Raw genomic sequence first — 7375 nt, forward strand, 5'->3', positions numbered from 1 at the left:
GTTATTGCAAAATTAAAAGAGGGCAAAATGAAATAATATCTAAAAAGACTTAGCAAAAAGTCTTAGCCATGGGGCTGGGGGTTTAGCTCAGCGGCATAAGCACCTGCCTTGCAAGCAGGCGGTCGTGAGTTCGATCCCTGGTACTGATAAAAAGGAAAAAGACAAAAAAAAAAAAAGTCTTAGTCATTTTGTAAGTAGCTTTAATTATTAATAACAAATGATATCAGGCTTAAGACTGATCTGTGTGAAAATGCACTCAAAATTTATCAAATGAGAGCTTTCTATATGACTCTGTATAGGTGTTGAGTTTAAGAAATAAATCTGCCTTCAAGAGCTCACTTTCTGGTGATATAACAAGGACATACCTTCAGGTTGACTCTGAGTTAATGGTATCATTTCTTAATTACTCTGGAGAGTGACTTAGATGCAGCAGGTAATAAATAACTGATTCTCTGTTGTGTAGATGGGTGGATATTTAGGAGTTTCTTCAGTCTGACAGGACTTAGATTCCTTGGTAATGTCATCTGAGACATGCATTAAACAGATTTCAATATATTGAACACTACTTTCTTTTTCAATATGGAAAGGCAGAAAAGGTTGTAAATATCAAACGCCATTCATCTCTGCCACACTACCTTTTTGGGTTTTCTAACCCTATTTATAAAAGTACTAAAGATAAATAAGATCTAATTTTTATTTGCCTCAAAGATTTGGCAGAATTTCTTTCTATGGGTTGGAAAGATAAGGTAATCTTACTTTGAAAATGAGCATAAGCACAGGTAATAATAAAATTTATAAAATATGAAAATAGTTATAGAAATGTATATACTATTTGACAATCAAAATATATGTTAGATCAATTAAAATAACTATCACCCTAAAAGAATCATGGTCACTTTCCTGATCCTTCTAATTGAGTATTAGGGTTGGCTATAATTATCAACCCGGAATGGCATTTAGCTCTGGCTGGTGATATCCCTGGTGGCTGAAATGTTTCTTCTTTGCTTCCATTTCATATAATCCAGCAAGGCAACAGTGTAAAAATGTCCACTCTGTAATTAAGAAAATAATAAAAATAATATTTCAAAAGTAAAATAAGTAAGCTCAAGGAGAAAACTCTTATTTTAAAAGAGATTATGAGGGTTTAATATCTATACTTCATTATACAAACCCATTATGTTAATATTTGAAATAACAAAATAGCATTGCTAAAGCACCCAAATTTTTTAAAAATTTAAAATTCAAATGTCAATTAATGAAGGTTAAGAAGAGGAAGCAGAGAGATAATGGCTGAATATATTTATTTTTATGCTTATCTTCTTTGATTATTCATTCATGATGTAAAGCTCACAACTGTTAAAAATTATCTTTAAAATATTGCATGCGAACATTTTGCTTTTCCTGCTTTTTATGATAGACTAAAATCTTCAATAAGTAGCCATTTTCTATCTGATACACTCATTTTCCAAAAATTTTGGGATTTTCTTTACAGAAAAATAAATTTTATTTATTTACCATGTGTTATTGATGATTTAAATTTTTTCTATTCTTTTACTAACATCCAAAATTCAGAATGATGAATGTTTAATTTACTTTCCTAACAACTAATATATTTTTAAAAGGTATTTTTGATATATTATACATAAAAGTCTCCAAATAAAAATATAAATTATGACTACAGACTGAGAAGTTAAATCCTTCAAATTCACACCATCTTTCCCATAACAACCATTAAGTTTTGCTTCCTTAAACCTGCCGAGATGTCATCTTTGATTTTTCTATACTTTTATAACCCCACCACAAAATGTTTTGAATTGTTCCATGCCTTTCTACTTTCAACTTTAAATCTTCCCCATAGGTTAGGAATTGTCCTTTGGAAGCCATTCTAGAGGTGACTGCCATAAATGCTTCAGTCAATTTGAAAATTGTACTGAAAGTGATCTTCCTTTCTCCTTCCAAAATAACGTCTTTTCTCTTATCTACTTATGATTTCATGGTCTTTCAAGGTATACCCATATAATTTTGCAATATTCATTCATTATTGATCCATTCATTTAATAAATATTTATCAGAATGTCTTTCAACTGTCTTCAAACACTGTACTATCAAAACATCTCACAGGGAAGAGAAATTCCATTATGGAATGGAATAGCAAAGGCAATTTGGGGTTAAATATTGGCATTTATATAGAAGGGAAAACTCAGAGGCAAAAGGACTTCTCCCAGGAATAGGTCATCTCTAACTTAAAGAATAAGGCAGACTAAATAAAGCAAAGGGCAGATGTGCTTGTTTGGGATGCAGATCTAGAAGAAGGAATGGCAAGTGTAAAGACCAAGCAGAAGCAGGGCATGTCTGTGCAACTGCAGTAAGGCTGTAGCTCCATGATATAGTTGTAGCATAAAATATTAGAAAAGGAATGGGGAAGAAAGAGAGGAAACTGTACATCATAAAAAATTAGGCTGCTGAGAAGCATAACAAGGAAGTTTTGAAAGTATGTTAGGAAATTTGGATAACATGTTAAGAATAACCGCATTCAGTGCTCATCTTCAAGCAGGTAAGACTTGAGAGTTACAAAAGCACTTTGGTTTCTCTAAACTGAAGAAATGGTAGAAGTAGGGAAACTCCAAGACAGTTAACTAAGCCAGTCACTAGTTTCAGTAATCAGCATATTAGTGATGATGAAAATAGTTATGAAATAGTAGACTAAGAAAACTACACAGGAAGAGCCAAGGATGGAGTCCTGATCAGTTTATATGTATTCAAACATAATGATTGTTTAGTTATTACTGAAATTTTGGGCACAAATTCACTCTTAAAATACTTTATTATGATTTCTTATATAATAATATAATAAAGAAAAATAATGTATGATCATTTGAGGAAATTTGGAAAACAATGGTAAAACTAAGTTTTCCATCTCTATATCAAAATATCTGAGATATTTAACTTAAAAAGTAAAAAGGTATATGCTTGCTCATTATTCTGAAAATTCTAGAATATGATCAATTGGCTCCCTGGCTTTGGGTCTTTGATGAGACAGCATATCATAGTGGGAGTATACGGTGGGGATATAAAAATCACAAGCCAAAGTGTAAAAAGAGAAAAAGAAAAAGAGGCCAAGATCTCATAATATCCTTCAAGAACATGGTTCTAGTGACTTAAGAACATTTCATGGGCTTGAACGCCTATTCTGGAGATCACATTTTTAATGAAAGTACCTTTGATGAACATACAGCCTCCAAAATATAGCAACAAGATAAAAGGAGAAAATAAAATCCAACAATAAATCTGTAGTATTGTAGTATAAGCCTTGCGAAATCAGTTACTTTGGTCAGTTTTTCTGTTGTTGAACCTCTAAGACCTAGAACAGTGTCTAATACATAATAGACATTTAATAAATATTTTTGATAATTAAAGGACATGATGGTTCCAACTTTCATGGTACTTGCTTAAGAAATTACTTAAAAATTCAAATCAGAAATACTTCTTGTCCCCACAAACATATATGGAACATGTCTGTGTACTCTATATACTTTGCCAGTCATTAACATTAGTTGTAAATAAAATATTAATGGCTTATTTCTTTAAAAATCCAGAGATTTTGAAGAAAATATGAGAGGAGGACTAGAAAAAGTAGTTAATATTCAGAGCCCTAAATAAAGTACAAGGATGAACCAGAATAGAGTACTCAGAGAGCCAGTTGTTCTGTAATAATTTAGGTAGTAACATTTGCACATGTAAATGTAACCAAAAGCCAGACGGTAGAGTTTTCTAGACCCCAGTACTTAGATTACATTATGTGGGGGGATAGAAAACAACTGGAGAGTCTGAAAAAAAGGAGACATAACTTGGGTTTAAAAGTATTACTCTTTTTTTTTTTTTTTTTGGTTTTCCTTACTTTCACTTTTAAAAACAAAGAAAAAAGGATAGAAATGCTACAGAATTTAAAAAGGAAAGAAAAAGTAGGGAGTTAACATATCGTAGAGCCTATAAACAATTTATGAGAGCTGATCATATAACACATGATGAAAGAACAACTACTTTAAAGAAAGAGAGACACCAGAGTACCCAGCGCTGATTCCACAGCATCATGATGTGAAATCCAGCAATATTATTATTCTTTGCTCAGAGTGACTTTAGTCTGGTTTGTTTTGTTTAGTTTCAACATACATGAAAGTATGGAGAGATATTTTGAAGAGAATGAGAGACACTATGACAACCATTGTTGACTTCCCTGTTGTCTGATCTTGAAGACCTAAAACACCTTCCTCAACTTGTTCAGGTCAGTTCTATACTATGTTGTTTCGTGTGAATTCTCTGTATGTGAAGATATGGACAACTATTTGGAAGAAAATAAGAGACAATACGATAGATAGTGAAGATCTCTGATTGTCTTGCTTTGAAATTTATGTCTCTTACATTGCTTTCTTATGGTCTGTTTTGTTGTGTTTAATTTTACCCTCTTTAAAATTAAAAAATCATATATAAGTGTATGTATATATATGCTAGACAACTACACTAGTTCATCAAAAATAAGTTTGTGCTGTCATAGTTTGATTAATCACTTTTGTGTCTAGATTTTGTAACCTGAACAACTAGTTCTGAGATAACAATGTGCAATATATTAACTAGTGTTAAAAGTATCACTCTTACATACTCAATTGAACATAGATTCTAGGAAGCCAAGAAGAAATACAGAAGACTAGTTAGAAGCTATTAGAAAATCCAAGAAGGAAATCATTTGGATTAAGGGAACAATTATAAGATAGGAGAAAACATAGGATTAGGAAGCATTTGAAAGTAAATCTGACAGACTTTTCCAGTAAACTACATATGGGTCCTGGAAAAACAGGGTAGAACAAAGGCTTTTGAATGGGCAGCTGAAGGATGAAATTATCATTTGCCAAGGTGGGAATTTTTAGGAGAATGTTGGGAAAGGCTAGTGAAAGGTCAGTTTTGTTTAGGAACATGTTATGAAATGGAGTTATGATTTGAGGAAAGTCTTCAAATAGATGATATGTCTAGTCATAGAATAGATAGCTTTACCTAAGAATTGATAGAAAAAAAAGGAGATCTAAAATATGTACCCAGTTTTCCCCAAGCATGCACAAATCAAGAAAATGAGAAAGATGCTGCAAAAGTATTAGAGCCTTGAGTTGTGAGGTAGAATGAGCATTAAGAATCAGAGAAATCAAAGTACAAAGGGCATTTATGCACAGGAAAGTAAAAGTGATCATTCTAATAGACAATTACATTTGAGGCAATATAGAGGTCGAGAGAGATTTTGATGATCACATGAAATGGAAAGTTGACTGGAATAAATTGGAGATACTGGTCTTTCTTTTGAGGGGATTATTTTTTAAAGGAATAGATATATAGACTATCACCATAACTCTACAGATTTATTTTCCTGACAACTCTTGCCATTTTGATTACTTAAGTTGATGCTAGGTCCTGTCACAGACTATCCCAGAATCAAAGTGGATTTAATGTCACTGTATTAATTTACTAGAAGCTCAGAAAATGTCTGAATTAGTCTTTATTAGTGAGCTGCTGTTTTCTTTGTAGAGACTTAAAAACTCTTGCAGAGGAATCAGCAGCTCTGTTGTCAGCATTCAGATAGGTAGGTTAGTAAACATCACAGCAGAAAACAAAACAAATAGAAGACTTGGCTGGAACAGACTTGAAAGTGTGGTGTATCAGTTTCTCTCCCTGTGGCAGTTAAACTTGATTGTGTCAACTTAATTGTCTTGGGAGCCACCCAGAGGACCGGTAACACACACTGTCAGATGTGTGTGGGTTAGTCACAGAGGCATGATCTAAAGTAGGAAATCTAGGCTCTTGCCCTTTACTCTATGATGCTGCTTGCCGGCTCAGCATCCCTGTTGACATTAACTAAGCAGCCTTGATTCACCGTGCCCTTCCATCATGATGTTCCTGCCTTAGTGTCAGCTTACTATGTACTGAAACCCCTGAAGCCCTGAACTAAATAGAATCTCCCCTTCTTCATATTGAGACTATTGATTATTTTGTTTCAGTGATGGGAAAGTGGACTAATATACTTTCATATCATCCACTAAAAACTAGCAAGAAAACCACTCCTAAGTGTAACAGAGTCTGGAATATATAGGGTGATTGTGTACACAGGAAGACTTAATGGGTTTGGTAATTAGATAGTAGTCTGTGTCACGCCTATAAGCACCACTTAGTATATATGATTTTTGTTTGCTGATGAATGAAATCTAGTAAGAAAAAAAAATTAATGACTTCCGGCAACAGAATAAAATATCAGAAATCAGGAAGGCCTGGGGTGCAAAAATGGAGGGGTTGGTTTCATGTTTCACTGAAGCATGGGTAATTCATTCTTTGCATTGATAGAAACTTCAGAGTATAAGGCTAACATGTTTGGTGGTAGGAGTATAGAAAAGGTACTGAAAAGAATGCAGATTTCAGGATAAAACTGTACTGGAATAAATCACTAAATATTTCTAGCTTTTATTAAAATATTTTTGAAGCAGGATGAAAAGGAGGAGTTTGGTTAAAGTTTGTGTTTTAGAATTGTGTAAGACAATTGTGTAGGCAGTAAGACAAGAAGTTATATATAGAATACATGAAGCTAAATGATTCATATGTCTTAATAAGCCAAACCAAAATTTGTCACATTTAAACCACAGAAAAAAACAATTCACATAAAGGAGGTAATAAATAATTGCTTCTCTTTTGGGCAATGATGATATCTTTAAGGAAATAAGTACTAGAATCCAATACAAAATGATGTTTTTGTAGTGTAAAAGATTATGTGCTCTTTTTAGCATGCTCAAATACTGAATTTTTATTATTTATTTACTTATTTGGCAATTAAACATAAAATTTATTGGACAGTAATTCTATCCTAAAATGGTAAAAACCTATTCTTATTTGCTGAGACATGGTATAACTGTAGACTACCAAACCTTTACATACCAGCCAACACAGGACTGCAAACACAACCACTCCAACAAATTTTTGGCTATTGCCACACTTTTTGTGTCAGTCCAAATCTGAGTATGAACTGCTATTCTGGATTACTTCTTATACAGAGAAATCACTGAAGCAATTGCTGTGAGAAGACAAGAGCTGTGATTGTCCCTAGCAGAAAGGCAGCAGAAATGCTACAGCACACACTGCGCAGTCCTTACAGATTCTAAAGAAAAAATTCCTCAGACAGAGTGCACAATATTAGAATTTTAAGTGTGCAAAGTTCAACACAAAGCATATGAAAATGCCAAGGATAAATACAAAGTACACTGTGTGAAATATATGTAACAGATATTAACAAAAGTCATTACCAGCTATACCCACATAATCCATTTTACAGTCTCACAAATCAAAGCTT

Source organism: Cavia porcellus, unplaced genomic scaffold (assembly GCF_034190915.1).
Source record: "Cavia porcellus strain 051 isolate PalLab524CR breed Dunkin Hartley unplaced genomic scaffold, mCavPor4.1 scaffold_12, whole genome shotgun sequence".
Lineage (NCBI taxonomy): Eukaryota > Metazoa > Chordata > Mammalia > Rodentia > Caviidae > Cavia > Cavia porcellus.